The 17,476-nt window shown below is 38.6% G+C and overlaps 1 protein-coding gene across 1 annotated transcript in view; it reads right to left on the bottom strand.

Moving 5' to 3' along the window:
* DGKA (diacylglycerol kinase alpha) overlaps positions 1 to 17,252 on the bottom strand; it is a 183,446-nt gene extending 166,194 nt beyond the window's left edge. Inside the window, exon 1 of the mRNA XM_063426555.1 lies at positions 16,907 to 17,252. The gene's annotated coding sequence lies outside the window, so the exon portion shown is untranslated. The remainder of the gene's footprint in view (positions 1 to 16,906) is intronic.
* Positions 17,253 to 17,476: the final 224 nt, after the last annotated feature.

A 17,476-nucleotide genomic window follows, 5' to 3' on the forward strand; every position in this document is an offset into this window, starting at 1 on the left:
AAATTACAAGTCAGAGATACAATTTCACTACACCAATGTCCTTCTAATGTGAAATAAGCATTTTGAAACATTTATAAATTAGAATTAATATTGCCATAGGAACGTACTTTCAAATTATGGATGTACTTTCTTTTGGGTGTACAGCATAAAATAATTGCTTATTATTTTATTAACCCCTCATAGTCTACTTCCAAATCGAAGAGGTTATCCCTTATTATGTTTGCCTTGCCTGGGGACATTCCTGTGGACGTTTAATAAGCCCTCATACTTTTTTGTCTAATACCCCTATGATCATCCCACATAGCTGTTATATCTCTTCTTTTTTAATCTATTGTTTGTTGGACTGCTTTGGATCTTCCTTAAGTTCATGATCTGTAGAGGAAAGTCAAATGTGTGTTATTGTGTCTCCTACCCATTTAAAAAAAAAAAAAAAAAAATGACCCTGAAATTTACCTAGATCGGCAAAATGGTGCATGTGTTTTCATCATTCAGCAATTGTGAAGCACATCAGCTTGGAGAAGTACTAGATTAAAAGTGTTAGATCTTTAGGTAGCATAGGATTTCTCCTTGACCTGTTGGTGTATTTAACCTTTTTTATAACCAATCTCTACATCCTCTTCTCTTTCCGTGTACATGTTTTTGTGACCGCCACCCCCTCTACTGGCTGGATATTTTCCTACCCACCTCTGCATTTACACATTTCTTTAATTATCCCATATGTATTCCAAAAATGTCCCATGTATATCAAAGCATAGCGCCCCCATCGGAAAGCACAAAACTAATGTCACTGAAAATACACCTCTTTAGGAAAGCTTACGATCTTATTTTCATTACAATTGCCCTCATCACTTCCCTCACCTACATAGCCCAGCTTACGTTCTCTCTTTCCACTATTCAGGCTTATTTGACCCAGGCATCTTATCCATCAATCCCTCCTCCCCTCTTACATGGTGTTATTCCTCATGTATGTCTTTACCCCTTCCTCGTAGATTGTAAGCTCATTTGAGCTTCTTCACTTATTGTCTCTGTTAATATTTTGTATGACAATTATTTGTCAAATATCCCCATTCTATAATTGTAAAACACTACCAAATGTTGGCATCATATAAATACAAATAATAATAATAATAATAATAATAATAATAATATCAGAATGCCTCCTGAGAAAGGGTTAACCACTAAATAAACTTTACTGAGTGATGTCATAGTAGCACTTTTGTTTAATTGATTGTTTTAGGTTCTTCTAATTAAGAATGTCCATTTAAACATTGCTATGTGGATTCCCCATTGCTCTATTATTGAGTCTCAGCTTGGATGGACCTTTTATAGCCTCAATTGTTGTCCTTTCCTGCTGACCTGTTTTGATCCAGTGTCTTTCTCTGTCAGAGTTGTTATCCTGACTATACTACTCAGACCTTCCATGTGCCTCTGCTCTCACTTGGTTGGACCCACCACACTACTCCATACAGGTCTCAGAATGGGACTCCGTCCATGCGAAGTACCTTCTATTTCATTTCCTGCTTTTGGGACTCATTCAGTTAAGATCATCTCCACCCATTGTAATCCTAACAACTCACTCACTTCTGCTATCTTGTATCTAGATAAATCCTCCTTCAAACAACTCTTTCAGTTCGGACATTGGTGACTATTCAGCCCTAAGTCTCCACTCTGGATTTCCCACATTACGCTGTACGGTCTCTACGTGACCACGTATATAATTTGCTGGTTATTCTGCATATATCTCTGATCTACTAAGCAGTGTATCTGTCTGATCTCTGGACTACGTATACTATTTGCCATTGCTAATTACGTGCTAAACCTCCAATCTACTAAGCAGTGCACTTCCGTAATCTCTGCAATAATAAGACCAGCGACTACAAAAGGGTTTAAGATGAATTCCTGTGTAAATATTGCACATAGTTCTGTTTCCTTATATTAATCACAGTGATAATCCTTGTTTGTGTGCTACCATTAATACTTAACGTATTCCATTGCTCAAATATTAAAGTATATGCCAAATATTACAAAGCCTTTTCATTAATTACTTGAGTTATTGTGTCCTCAAATCATTGCCAAATATAAAATCATCACTACCAGTAAATGTGACACTTAGATGAGTTTTAAAAGTACTGTTCGTTTTCTTACGGGTGAAATATTGCCATTTAAAAAGAAAATTAGTCCGACACCAAATGATAACTATATTACCTGTGCTTAGAAGTGCTTCAGGGTAATAAAGCAAGTATGAGAGTTATGGATTTTGAAAGTAAAGCTGCAAATGATCCACTGGAGTTTATCTGCTCATTGTCTTAAGCAATCACTCAAGTTGCGGCACTTGAGTGTTGACATTTAATTATTTTATCACATAATTTTGCATAGTTATCAAAGAGATCCTCAGTACATTAGTGGCAAATCACAGTAAATAGGTGCCAAAAACAGCAATCACTTCAACATTGCATTTTATTACAGACTACAAAGAAACATACCAGGTACAGCTGCATGGAGACAATGCTTTTTAATACACCAAAGCAAGGAAAACTTTGATTATAGTCAAACGTGGCTATTTAAGATCAACATGGGATCAATAGTTGCTCTGATTTCAACCCTCTATTGGTTTTTAAACCTGTTTTATTTAGTCTGTTGACTTCTGCACTCGAACTGCTATATCCAAGCAACAAGAGGTCAATGGCCAAAGACAAATAACTATTCTTGGAATTAGCTGTTTAAACGTTTTGTAGAGCCATCACTGGAGATCTACCCAGTTATAACAAATACTTATTCATAAAGAAAAATTGTATTATATTAAGAACCATTCTATATACTTTAACATGGAGGAGTATGCAAGTTTCTCTGCATAAATATTCCTTCATTTTTTTGCCACCCATTTCACCTAGCTGCTAAATCTTGAACCTTTTTATTTGACTGATGTTTTCAACATTGCAGATGCCAATCCATGACAGAAACAGATATGGTTTAGAGTGACCAGGCATAGGCAACCTTTGGCACTCCAGATGTTTTGGACTATACCTCCCATGATGCTTTGCCAGCATTATGGGTGTAAGAGCATTACGGGGATGTAGTCCACAACATCTGGAATGCCGAAGGTTGCCTATCCTTGGTTTAGACCAGGCATAGGCTACCTTCGGCACTCCAGATGTTTTGGACTACACCGCCCATGATGCTTTGCCAGCATTATAGGTGTAAGAGCATTACGGAGGATGTAGTCCACAACAGTGCCGAAGGTTGCCTATCCCTGGTTTAGACCTTACATTCTGCCTCCTGCTATAGTTTGTTGTTGTTGTTTTTTTTGTAGTAGGGTTTAAGCGGTTTTCTTACTAACTCTGATTCAATGCAACTCAAAGTAAGATTCAGTACATACAGAAAAAGTTACTATTATTATTATTATTACTGGGAAAACACCAATATTTAATGCAGCTCTGTACATCTGTACAAAGGATTCACGAGGCATACAAATAAATATAACAGGGAGCAAGAGATAGTGCTGGCCCTGCTCAAACAAGCTTTACAATAAAATGACGTGAGGTAAAACTACACTACAGTTAATAATAGAGCACGTGCTGTTCATAGTAACAATAACTGCATGTTTCTTAACAGCATAGTCTGCAAACAATACATGACCAGAAGAAGGATGAGAACAAAGCAGTGAATGTAGCAGGGGATATATACGTTAATTGGTCAGTTGATATGCCATCTCAAAAAAGTTACTTTTTAAAGCTTTCTTAAATTACTGAAATTTAAGGTAAATCCTGACTCACGGGGAATGGAAATACTAAAAAGGTGCAGCCAGTGAGGGAATTGCCAGGGTTGCAATGGTCGTAACTCGACCCTGGAGTTCCGCCTGTCAATGGAGTCCCAAGCTAGGCACCCTTAAAAAATTATTATTTAGTATATTGTCAGTTTGGCCTTCCCTTGTGGCTTTGGCACTCAGAGAAAGTCAGAGCACCACCATAGGGTTACTGTGGCAGCACTCTGACATATTCAATGAGCATTCAAACACACTTTTCAAATGTATGGGGCCTGGCCTTACTCTGGTGTTAGCTGCACTTTCACAATCAGATTATTACTTACGTTGCTCAGGGGCTCATTAATATGGTTTCTGGGGCAGGTTTAATCAGAATTAAAATGGAGATACCAAGGAGGTCAAATACAGATTTAGGAAAAAACACCTTTACTTTTATGGCCTTCATAAATTTGAAGCAGTCATTACAGAGAAAGGAGAGAAAAGGAAATCTCCTTTGAGTGTTGCTCAGATATGCAGCTACATGGTAAAGACTTAATCAGGTGTGATGCAAGAGCCAGAACACAGTTATCCACAAGACGAACAGTCTCCATTTAAATGACATAAAACAATCTTAATATTTCCTACCAAACAATATAAAGCACCCTGAACCTTGCTAGTAGAGCACCCTGAATGGCTCACTGCAGTAATCAGTTGCAACATGTTGGGAAAGGCCATCACTCAGTCTCCAATTTCCCATCAGCCTTTGCTAGCACAGATTGGAACTGGGACCTCATTGCACATGAGTGAGAATCTATGTGTAATTTCATGGTCTTGCAAGACCTAGGGTTCAGATATTAAATATATTTAGCAGGTAACTATGAAAAAGTAACACTTTAGAATTAAATTTGTAAAAATAAAACCTTAAAGTGTTAATGTTCTATAAATGTCCCTAAATCACCCAGTTATACGGCAATTGCAGGATTCAGCATATTTAGAAAAAGCAACTGGAATATATTTTCCACTGTGGCATCTGGACCTATTTAAGAACCAAGTATTCAGACTCATTCTTCATACAGATATCCTAGAAATGCAATAGGATATTTTATTTCCAAATGCTCATTCAACCATTGAAATAAAATATCTTAAAATCCTATTTGACGAAGTAATACAGTCATGCTTAATTATTTTAGTGGAAAAATGATGTCTATATAAAGTAGTGTGGTTTCTCTTCAACAAAAAGGCAGACCCTCACCCCCCCCACCTCCCAAAAAAAGAATGCATTTCACTCTCTTCATGCTTTTCGTACAAAACACTTCAAGAGGTTAGCTATGTTCATGCTTCCCTTCTTTGCACCTACAGATTAATAACAAGCACATCCTGTAAAAGGAGTACATATGAAGTCCATCACAGGATTTATTGGTCACTAAATACAGAATTGTAACAGATTAAATCCAAAATAGCAAGATAGACTAAAATAGCTGATTTGTAAAAGGTCATCAATTTTGATACACAGTAAAGACTAAAAAGGAATTGGGGGGAACACCCGGACTAGTTATGGATAATAATATCACTTTAATTATAATTTTCATTTGGTATAGAGCAGGTATATGATATGCATTGTGAGTCTAGACGTCAAAGTGCTATTACTTTAATTGTTTAGTTTTGACAGTGACATTTTTGGATTTTTTTAAAAAATCACGTTAATTTTGCATTATATATATTCACAATGCTCTTACAACAGATTATTAAAACGCACGTTAGCTTATTTAGCACTAGCACTATTTAATTTGTCTCCCACATTGGAATTAGTTAGTACCCACCGATAATGGGGTACTGTGAAGTAATGATGGGCTTAACACAATATGGCCACATAGTGGAGCTGAATCCACATATTTGCTTGCTGAGATAGGTGACTTTAACCCCTTAAGGACCAAGCTTCTGGAATAAAAGGGAATCATGACATGTCACACATGTCATGTGTCCTTAAGGGGTTAAGTAGCTTTGCAAAATGAAAAAAATATTTTTATGCATGCACCTTTCCTTAATCTGTATTATGTATACATTTTGGTCTCTACGGCAGCACCATTCCTGAGAAATGCATGCTCCTTTTTGTCTTTACTATGTACGTTTGTAATGCAGACCAGATTAATTTAGGGATGAGCGCCCGCCCTGCCCCCTAGTTTCAGAGGTGACCACAGAAATATATAAATTTGAGGAGGTTTTGGGTAGTAATGTCACTTTAATTATAATTTTCATAGAGCAGACATGTAATGTGCATTGTGAGTATAGACATAAAAGCTTTATTCACTATCACTTTAATTGTTTCTTTGACACTGCATTTTTTTCAATTGCGTTTTTATTACATAATTCATACATAATTTACATATTCATAATGCTCTTAGTCCCTACTTTGACTTGTGGTATTTTTGAATTACGCTGGAATTCCAATGAAATCTTAGTGCAGTCTTGATCAGTCATGAAGATTATATCTTTATGAAAAGACTATATATCTTTATAAAATACTGATAAGGGGCTGAGCAACATTAAGGCCAGCATAGCCCAAGTAAAAGAATAGTAGAATTTTTCCAGTTTGGCTTACTTACTTTGAATTCTCATTTTGCTAAATAAACGTGATTTAATTTGTTTTTTAGTGAATAACGTGGTGTGCCTGCCTTGTCTGCGCACAGACTAATTTTTGTATAAGCCCATGACCAAGCTAAGTTTCCCCAATTGTACCTGGATTCTATATTACTGGCTCTGGAACATGTTCCAAGCATTTACACTGACCGCAACACAGCCTTCAGCTTCACATTTATTGGTGGAGTTTGCCAATCTAAATCTGGGTAAGATAAAGGGGAACTAACTATTTTCTGCAAATTGCACCATTGTGCTGTGGAATATGTTGGAGCTTTATAAATGCCAGTAATAAATGAACAAATAAATAAATAGAAAGAAACATTAAAATTATTTAAGGCTATTAAAATCGTCAACATTTTCTGCAGCAGTGTAGAATGGATTTCTACATTTATTTAAAATGTTCACGCATCACAAATACATTCTTAACACACAAACCAAGTTTGAGCGTAGTCATACAGTAAATTTTGATGAGGATTATTCAAACTTGTTATTTAACCCCTTAAGGACCAAACTTCTGGAATAAAAGGGAATCATGACGTGTCACACATGTCATGTGTCCTTAAGGGGTTAAAGGCTGCGAGCTTGGGCAAGTCAGTACAGGAGGATGATCTGTATTTAGATATTTGTGGAATCTTCCCTCGATAAGGACAGTATATAAGGTGCAACATACGGAGAGAATCCTATTTAAGATGATCTGTTTAAGCTTTTGTACCTAAAATTCAACAGAACTGTACCTGTACACAAAGGCTTTTGCTGCACATTAATGTAAATATTAACACTCTGTATACAGAGTTCTAATATTTGGAAGGATGTTGTATTAAGGTGATTGATAAAATATTATCATTCCCAGGAGATCAAACTGAGCATGTGATTAATGCATGAGTTCAGTAGATGCAGACATTTTGATTTTATAGTCGTGTTTTTATGTGGCTGTACTACAACGCTCCCCAGTTTTATGTCACGGCAGAAATGCAAATTACTGTTAAGAAGCGCACTCCGTGATATTTCTCAAAAGCTTGGATAAAACAAAAGTTTTTGAGTCTCTTGGAATATTCCCACTGAACAACTGTTCTGGAGTTGGGTGGATCCCCTTTAAACCGATCTCCTCCACCATGTTGGAGAACCAACAGCTAAAGAGAGACAAATGTTAAATGAAGTCTTGGTGCACTCTGCTGTGATAAAGGAAATTATCATTTGGTTAGTGGCCTATGTTGGATATCCTAATAAGTAAATAAAATGGAAAGTGAGGCAAAAAGAGAGAGTGGGCTATCACTATGTTAGGGGGGACGGTGCAAGTGAGCTGGAATGGAAAAGGGCTAAAATTATTTACTTTCTGTATGGTATTTTGAACTTTGGAATAACAAAAGTATTTATGGACAATACAGTGAGCACTAGCATTTTTGTGTATTTTGTCTTCATAGATGACATACAACATCCACGGTGTTTAGTATATGTTTTTTCTTTACAGTCTTTATTCAACATAAAATTATTCATGGCTATTAAATACATATATGTGACAGATACACATTAAAGGTCAACTCAAAGCACCATGTACCCATGTCCCTGATGCCATTCCCCTGCACTGCCTCAAAATGTTTTAATGCAGTTTGGCACAAATCAAGGGTTTCGCAGGAGGCCATGTCCAGGCCCTTACTTGTCTAAACACTAACATGGAAGTTACACTTCTGCATTAAAGGGACACTATAGTCACCTGAACAACTTTAGCTTAATGAAGCAGTTTTGGTGTATAGAACATGCCCCTGCAGTATCACTGCTCAATCCTCTGCCATTTAGGAGTTAAATCCCTTTGTTTACGAACCCTAGTCACACCTCCCTGCATGTGATTTGCACAGCCTTCCATAAACACTTCCTGTAAAGAGAGCCCTATTTAGGCTTTCTTTATTGCAAGTTCTGTTTAATTAAGATTTTCTTATCCCCTGCTATGTTAATAGATTGCTAGACCCTGCAAGAGCCTCCTGTATGTGATTAAAGTTCAATTTAGCGATTGAGATACAATTATTTAAGGTAAATTACATCTGTTTGAAAGTGAAACCAGTTTTTTTTTCATGCAGGCTCTGTCAATCATAGCCAGGGGAGGTGTGGCTAGGGCTGCATAAACAGAAACAAAGTGATTTAACTCCTAAATGACAGTGAATTGAGCAGTGAAATTGCAAGGGAATGATCTATACACTAAAACCGCTTTATTTAGCTAAAGTAATTTAGGTGACTATAGTGTTCCTTTAAGAGACCACAAAACACATGCCAAACATACAGAAACAACACAAAAAAAATAAATAAATAATAAACTCACAGAAAACAAAGAATACTATGTATGGTCATAAAACGAACATAAAGTTACTCTGTCCTTAATGCTTGTTGTCCTCAAAGCTGAAAAAACTTAAACAAGAGGTACAGCCTATTATTTTGTGAAGAGAGCCCTAATGTGTAAAGAAAGCCTGCAATAAATAATCAGGTAAAGAAAGAACGCACCCTGCATATCTGAATCTAAAACAACAAGTTTACAACTGATAACATTGAAAGGGACAGAATTGGTGGGGGATGCATAGACCAAGTTTCACAGCTTGGCACTGATTTGTACAGTTGAATGGATTTGGGTGAATATTGCAAAAAATAAAACTTCAGCCAGCAGCTGAGAAGCCAGGATTTAGGTTCTGAAAGTGTCTGTGTTTCTATCAGAACGATTTAAACATACTTTCACCCCCCCTTCCGAAATAAATAATTACAATAAATTGGAGCACAGCACCCAAAGATTCTTTGAACCATTACTACCACAATAACCTGTAGAGCTTATGATGGTTAGTGCTTAGATTATCCCTATGACTTATGACATATACTATTTGGGCAATACAATTTAAAAAATCAAGTGGTTTACGAAAAACCTATTGTCTAGAGAGAGTCAAGTGGTACAAGGCAGTTTATTGTTTATTCTGACCTTTCTTACACTTCTGTGCAAACTCAAGAGCGGTAAGTCAGGGAGATCAATTAAAAAAAGAACAAGTTATACTACTCTCAGCAAAAGGAAGCCATTGAAACATAAGACAAAGCTTATAATTTGATGTAGAGGTTGGTGAGGTCATAACTATGTTACTGCGGATTAGGGGATTTTTCTCTAATCTGCACATAAGTATTTATACTTTTTTTGTATTAAAAGGATATTCTTTAAAATGTGTCCCTTTTATTTAAAAGCAAACTTGACTTTCTTAGAAATTTGTTTATAAGCAAAGGCTATTTCTCTGTTCAGTTTAGCATTGCCTCGTGTGTAAATAGACATGTTATCGTCATAGGGTGTTAGTTCAAAGTTTATTTTTCTTTACTGCTTGGGAGAATCAGCAATATATATTTTTTTATGTGAGCAAGGGTAGTTGATCAGTGTCCAAACCAGCTCTTCGTCTCCTCATCTGTGGTAGAAAGAGTTCTGGGTGTGTCTAAACTGAGATTTATTCACTAAACAGTGAATTCGAAACTGAATCGCAAGCCATGTTGCCTACATTTTGCAATTCAGCTTTTAATTTACTAAGGTTTAATGTTAAACCCCTTCTAAATCACTATAGTCACCTAAATTACTTTAGCTAAATAAAGCAGTTTTAATGTATAGATCATTCCCCTGCAATTTCACTGCTCAATTCACTGTCATTTAGGAGTTAAATCACTTTGTTTCTGTTTATGCAGCCCTAGCCACACCTCTCCTGGCTATGATTGACAGAGCCTGCATTAAAAAAATAAACTGGTTTCACTTTCAAACAGATGTAATTTACCTTAAATAATTGTATCTCAATCGCTAAATTGAACTTTAATCACATACAGGAGGCTCTTGCAGGGTCTAGCAAGCTATTAACATAGCAGGGGATAAGAAAATCTTAATTAAACAGAACTTGCAATAAAGAAAGCCTAAATAGGGCTCTGTTTACAGGAAGTGTTTATGGAAGGCTGTGCAAGTCACATGCAGGGAGGTGTGACTAGGGTTCATAAACAAAGGGATTTAACTCCTAAATGGCAGAGGATTGAGCAGTGAGGCTGCAGGGGCATGTTCTATACACTAAAACTGCTTCATTAAGCTAAAGTTGTTCTGGTGACTATAGTGTCCCTTTAAACACTGTCAGTTCTGGGATGGTAAAAGTTTTAAAAATTTGTGAATTTGAATTTGTAGTTTATTTGTGAATTGTTGAGAATGTATAGTGAATTTAAGACTTTCAGATAAAATAGGCAATTTGGAAAAAAAAATTCAAGTTGGCTTGTTGTCAGTTAGGTTATCTTTCTTTAAAATGTGAAATCACTTTAAATAACCAAGAAAAAAAACTATGTTGTGAAATCGGTTGGTTACTTTACTACCCTGAAGGACCACTCTAGGCACCCAGACCACGTCAGCTTAATGAAGGGTTCTGGGTGCCAGGTTCAGATAGGGTTTACCCAATTTTTTATAAACATAGCAGTTTCAGAGAAACTGCTATGTTTATAAATTGGTTAAGCCTTCCCCCAAAGCCTCTAGTGGCTGTCTCATTGACAGCCGCTAGAGGCGCTTGCGTGATTCTCACTGTGAAAATCACAGTGAGAGCACGCAAGCGTCCATAGGAAAAGCATTGTAAATGCTTTCCTATGCGACCGGCTGAATGCGCGCGCAGCTCTTGCTGCGCATTCAGCCGACGGGGCGGAACGGAGGCGGAGAGGAGGAGGAGAGCTCACCGCCCAGCGCTGGAAAAAGGTAAGTTTTAACGCTTTTCCCCTTTCCAGAGCCGGGCGGGAGGGGGACCCTGAGGGTGGGGGCACCCTCAGGGCACTCTAGTGCCAGGAAAACGAGTATGTTTTCCTGGCACTAGAGTGGTCCTTTAAAATTGGGAAAACCCTGGAATCCCAGTTAGATCTCCTTACCAGTAAGTGTCCCTGGGCAAGACAACCAGTGATATATATCCATCACTGCCTAGGAGCTAGCCAAACCTCGCCAGTACGGTAAAAATTACAGTCAGGTCACCTCATCTGTAAAGTGTCCCTGAGCAAAACACTTAACGATATATATCCGCCTACCTCAAATCCTCCTTCATTATAAGTTTGAGCAGGGCCTTCTTTAAATATTTTAAAATTGTAAAGCGCTGCTGAATATGTTGGCGCTATACAAGTGTTAATCATAATAAAGCACTCGTGTTGTAGTGCTCAGTGTTCCTGGCTGTATCTAAACATTACATTAGTAAAACCATTAAACAAACAGCTTAATAAATACTTATTTAATATTGACTATGCTACACTTCCAGTACATCACTCAAAAAATTAAAAAGACGATCGATATACACCCATAACCTTTTAGCCCTATAACCACAACAATATTCTGTAGTGGTTATGGTATTTTTTTTTTTTTTTTTATTCTTTATTTTTGCAGTGCGTATAGTGGTCACAGGCATACATATGGTACCCCAACGGCATTCCATATGTTGATTTCAAGACATTAGTTACAGTGGGGGGGCAGATAGACAGTGCACTTTTTTTTTTTTTAGATATTGCATTAAGATAGCAAGTTAAAGGTGTCGCTTTATAGTGTAACATTGCGTTTAACTTAACTAGTTGCACATCAGATTGTAGTTATATTGCATTAACAGGTTAGACAAGAATTATTAAAGACATAGTTGTGTTCTATGCTTGAGAAGGGAACGATTATGGTGTCATATCAACTCGGTTATTAAGTAGTTTAAAGACATCATTCACATAAATTATCAGACAAATAAGAGTGTGCAGTAGGTTTTGACTTTTCCACCCTGGGTGGTCCTCGCCTCAGAGAGATGACAATCGGCAACCGGTGGTGCTGAGACCCGCTTAGATACGGCAGAGTAGAGGGACAGAGTTCTGGGCCCTGCCATAATAGGTGGTAGGGTTGAGTGGCAGTCTTTCAGCCTGGGTTGCAGTCGGATGTCCGCCGTGTGCGGGATGCAGAGTATGCTGGTTTCGCTGAGCACTGTCACTCAGTTTGCTGGCAGTCGGTCCGTGATGGTTCAGGAGGTATGTTGGGTAAGGCTGGGTCGCTGGAGCAGTGGCGTCTGCTGTGGGCTGTACACCTGAGCTGGTCGTTGGTGTTGCTGTTTTGGCGTGTCATGCCTCAAGTTTATATGCTCCTGTGTGTCTCACCTCCGAGCCGGGCTCCGATTTCCATGTCGGGTCTGTGCTTGTGATTGCTGATTCCCATGCGGCCCGTGTTGGATCATCAATTTTCTTCCCTCCATAGTTGGTGCAACATGCGGTCGCCGCCATATTGGAATCAGCCTGTGCACCCCAGGCCTTGCCGTGGTTTGGGTTGCCGGCGGGTCTGCATGCGTGGGAGTCATGGGGTGGGGACCGGGATCACCCCCGCCGGTCCATCGGGGGGGGAGCGGGGCAAGAACCACCTAATCCTGTGCTGCTGGCATGCCACTGGGAGGCAGGATAGCAGGGCAGCGGCCGTCTACCCCACTCACCGCCTGCACGGTCTCCCCCTTGGTTGTCAGAGGGCACCCTTCCGAGGGACTAAAACCTGAACAGCAAGCCTCACCTCGGAACCAGGATGTCAGCTTGCACTGGGTCACCGCTGTCGGTCGTCAGGTAGGTTTTAAGTTGTTTTTGGGGTTGTAATTAGCCAGCATTGTCGGAGCAGCTTTGTTGTGCGACCGTTCAGCATGGCGGTCCGGCCCCGCCCCCAGTGGTTATGGTATTTTAAGTGTACCTTTAGCAAAAAGTTCAATGCATTGCTCTAATGCCCATATTTTTCAGGAAGAAAATTACTTTAAGCTGGAGATTTTCTTAATGCTGTCACACCTCCATGGATGCCTAACATCAGAGCTTATAAAAGCTCTATATATGCTGCACAAGTGTCTGATTTAGTCAGTAGATAGCTAGTACCAAGTAAAACTCTGTTCTGTCAGTAGATGCTCTATGTATAATGTATACTGCAACGGTTGATGATTCAGTCATATATTGGCACCCACTCAGTACACCATTGTGGAACATTATCACTTACACCTACACAGATTGAACAAACGAACAGCCTGGTTTCAATCCTAGTCATATACTACAAGTAAATCTACCTCCATGGAAGTGGGTTCCAAAGATTCTGCACTAATAAAGACTTACAATGACAGTCTAGGCAGGAAAATAAAAAATACCAACGTCAACTCACAGACACGTTAAAATGAGGCATGTTTAGTAGCGGCAAAAACGGAAAATAGTACTGGTGATTCAACAAATATCCCTAAAAGTCAACATTGTGGGTGACATTTGCTAACTGGTAATAAACTGAATGACTAATATCTGGCTTATATTATTCTACAATGCCTTGCTTTCTAACCAATAAAAAAATGAGCTGCCTGTCAAGATTTTATATGATGGAAAAATATATCAAAAGAGATATTTACTGTAAATATGTTCTAGTGAGTTGACAATCAACTTGTAAAATGAAGGCCAAAATACAGTACAGCAGACGTTTTTCCTGACACGGCTCTCATCAAACACTGTGCATATTTAATTAATTATTTCTATTCTAAATTTCTGCTTGTTTGTTTTTTTATTATTTGAGAAATGTAACAAATGAAGTCTATTCCATATGACAGGCTTTTTGACTGGCTACTGCCTTCAGTTTGGGGCAAGCCCATTAGGGAGATTTATACTATATACACTTCCATATAGAGCCATTTGCTGCCCATCTGAGACAAATTAAATTAAAAAGCCATAAGAGGAAAAAATAAAAGAGTAATTTGAATAATAATGTTTCCTATTTAAAAGCTTTATAAAACTTAGTAATAGGAGTATAAGTGCTTCATATTTGTCATGAATATTTAGGTTTTGACCTTAAAGGATCACCATAGGGTCAGCACCATCTAGCCCCCCTGCACCCGCTAAATATAGTAAAATCTTGCCTTTATTCTAGTCTGCTGCTGATTCTGCTGGCTTTGCCTCTGATCTGCCTCCTTGGCTGACCTCATCAGAAGTGGTGGTTTCAGCCAGTCACATAGGAAAGCATTGGATTGGCTAAGATTGTCAAGGAGGCAGATTGGGGCAGAGCCAGCACAAGCCAAACACAGCCCTGGCCAATCAGCATCTCCTCATAGAGCTGCATTGAATCAAAGCATCTCTATCAGGAAGGTTCAGTGTCTGCATGCAGAGGGAGGAGACATTGGATGTTTTCCCCAGGAAGCACCTCTAGCAGCCATCTGAGGAGTCACCAATGGAGGTATCCCTAGGCTGTAATGTAAAAACTGCCTTTTCTATAAAAACAAAAAAACAGTGTTTACTGCAAAAAGCCTGAACCGATTATACTCACCAGAACAAATACAATAAGCTGTAGTTGTACTGGTGACTATAGTGTCCCTTTAACCATATAAAGAACAGCAAGTTTGTTGCCCTAGTTCATTATCATACAAAACTGTCAAAAATCTCAGGAAGCCAACAACAGGTATACTATATATCTTGTTCACACATTGGCAGAAATGATGTCACTAATGGAGAAGTAGGGAATTTAGCTTTAGTAATATGTGCAGAGGGGGCTGACCCTGGGGGACTTAGATAAATTGTTTGGCGCTTACCTGGAGAATTGTGCTAGGGGAGACCTGGCAACATAACTATTAAAGCATGCTGTAGTGGTTATGGTGCTTGAAGCTCTCCTTTAAATTTGTAATTCCTTTATCTATCGTCCACAATTTCCAGCCAACTGAAAAATCCCTATTTGTATTTTGTGATGGTGATCATAGCAAACTCAAAATTAAGCAGATTGTATTTTCTTGTAGGCAAACCTGAACTGTACCACACTTAGCAATGTCTTTCTTTCTGCCAACCTATGAAGGATAGTCCCTGATCAGATGAAAGCCTGCAGGCCTTTTGTGTCTTTTTTTTGAGTCAATAATTATTTTAAAAATAAAGTAGATACATTTGCAAACATGGGAGTGGGTCAGGTCATCAATACACAAACACTACTATTTACACACTCATTAACTATTTCAGCTCCAGAGACTTTGTCAACACGGTGCATGCTGCTCATCCCTAAAGGAAAGGAAACGCTACATCTTTTGTAATAAAAGTGTCAGTCGTAGGCCCTGAAATAATGATTTATGCTTCGCTCTGCAAATCATGATATTAATCTGTGCTGCAAACCAGCAAACCATTGCACATAACCCAGAAAGAAGATGAAATGGCATAGATTGTGTCATTCCAGATACTTCATTGTCAGTCTCCTTCAGTATAAATAAGGAGAACAAGAATTCCTTGTGACGTTACAGTTAATTGTAAAACGTGATACAAAGAATTGCACAAAACCGCAATTCTCTGAGCAACAATACAGCTTTTTTTTTCCCGCTGATCAATACCATTTTATATCCAGAATCGGGTCAATAAAGACCCAATGTCACTATGTAATATTCATCATCGCATTTCTACAGGACCCGAATGATACCCGAGTGGGACATCATATTTCAAGGCAGCATCTCTGAGGACCAGAATATCATGACAATACAGACTAAATGACTATAATAACACAGAACTTAATTAGTCCTTAACAGGTTAATATGGTCTTATTAACACACATATTTTAGATTGTGTCTAGAAATATTATTACAAATTCCCTTGAAACAGCTACAGACAATATGCACAGTATATATTACGAGGAGGCGGCAGCATTGGGTGCAAATACATTACTCATGGTGCTTTCCCTTAAACCGTTTATAATTTCTTAATACAAACTTGGGCTGGTAAGGTACTAAGGGACATACAAATATAACTACTTTAGAAAAGCCATAAATGTGCAGGAATACACCTCACAGAGCAAACAGGTCTCAAACATACACAAACTGTAAATATAATTGAATGTTTCAGACTCACACCCATTATAAAGAGAAAGGTAAATATTACAAGCAGATGTGCATAATACCCATTTACAGCCAGATATGTATTATACATGTGTTACCAGTAACATTATATGTTTATGTAAACTTGGCATGCCATTTTTTAACATTTCTCCCATTTAATACATTTTGTGCATGACTTAGCCCCTTGTGTTGAAGGGAGATGATAAATGTATTCCAATGTAAAGCTTTGCATACTCCCACAGCAATTCAATGATCATTCTGAATCTTGCAAATAAAATAAAAATATAAATAAAAAGCCCCTGACAAGCATGTAGGTGCACCCTGCCCCTATGGGGTTAATGTTTTTGAGAATGTGTGTGTGTGTGTGTATATTTAAGAACATTCTCATCATTCACTGCAGAATGGGATGTAAAACTCTGCATAATGTGGGCAGACATCAAGCTATAGCCTTGAAAGACCATTAGGTCAGGGATGGTCCTATCAATCCAAATACTTTTACTGAAGGCTCACATTAACTGCTTGCATGCCAAAGGGAAGAACAGCTTCATCTCTCACAGTGAAAATGCAATATTTAGACAGAGGCCAAAATTCATATTATTATTGCTCTGCAGCTACAGCCAGAAAGCACCCACTTCTATACAGCTGGGTGCAATTTGCAATCACCCCCAAACTCCCCATTCCCCAAATATATAGTAATTACCTGCCTTTCAGTACTCTGCAGAGTCCTCTTCCACAATCTGTTACCTTCTATCTCTCTGCCTCCAAACAGGACGTGACAACAAAACAAAAAAATGCCCTATAAAGAGACCCAAAGCAAAGAGAAACAAGTGGGCGGCTAACAAATTCTATAATGCAAAGCGAAGCCCAGCCAGGAAGTGAAACTTTGTGAGTCTGACAATAGTGGTTGCATTTCGCTGAGAGGCAGCAGGGAAGATTAAAGTAGGTTTGAGTCAGGGAGCTGGAGGGACTCCAATGAGATCACACCCTGTGAGAGCCTGCCTCTCCCCCAAACACACAATGTGACAACACTGGAGTGCCTGAGGACTCCCTGCCTCCCTGTGTCTGCTTGATCTTTGCACCATCCAGGAAGAGGGATCTCCTGACCTGCACACACACACACACTCTCTCTCTCTCTCTCTCTCTCATCAATGTTTGCTGGGGATCTGCTGGGAATGTCTTGGTTTGTAATGTATTAATCTGGCTGCTCACCCACAGCCAGCTCTGGCTTTCAAGCTAGTAAATACAAAGTAATAATAGGTTGTGAAATGTC

The sequence above is a fragment of the Pelobates fuscus genome, chromosome 1 (genome assembly GCF_036172605.1).
Source record: "Pelobates fuscus isolate aPelFus1 chromosome 1, aPelFus1.pri, whole genome shotgun sequence".
NCBI lineage: Eukaryota > Metazoa > Chordata > Amphibia > Anura > Pelobatidae > Pelobates > Pelobates fuscus.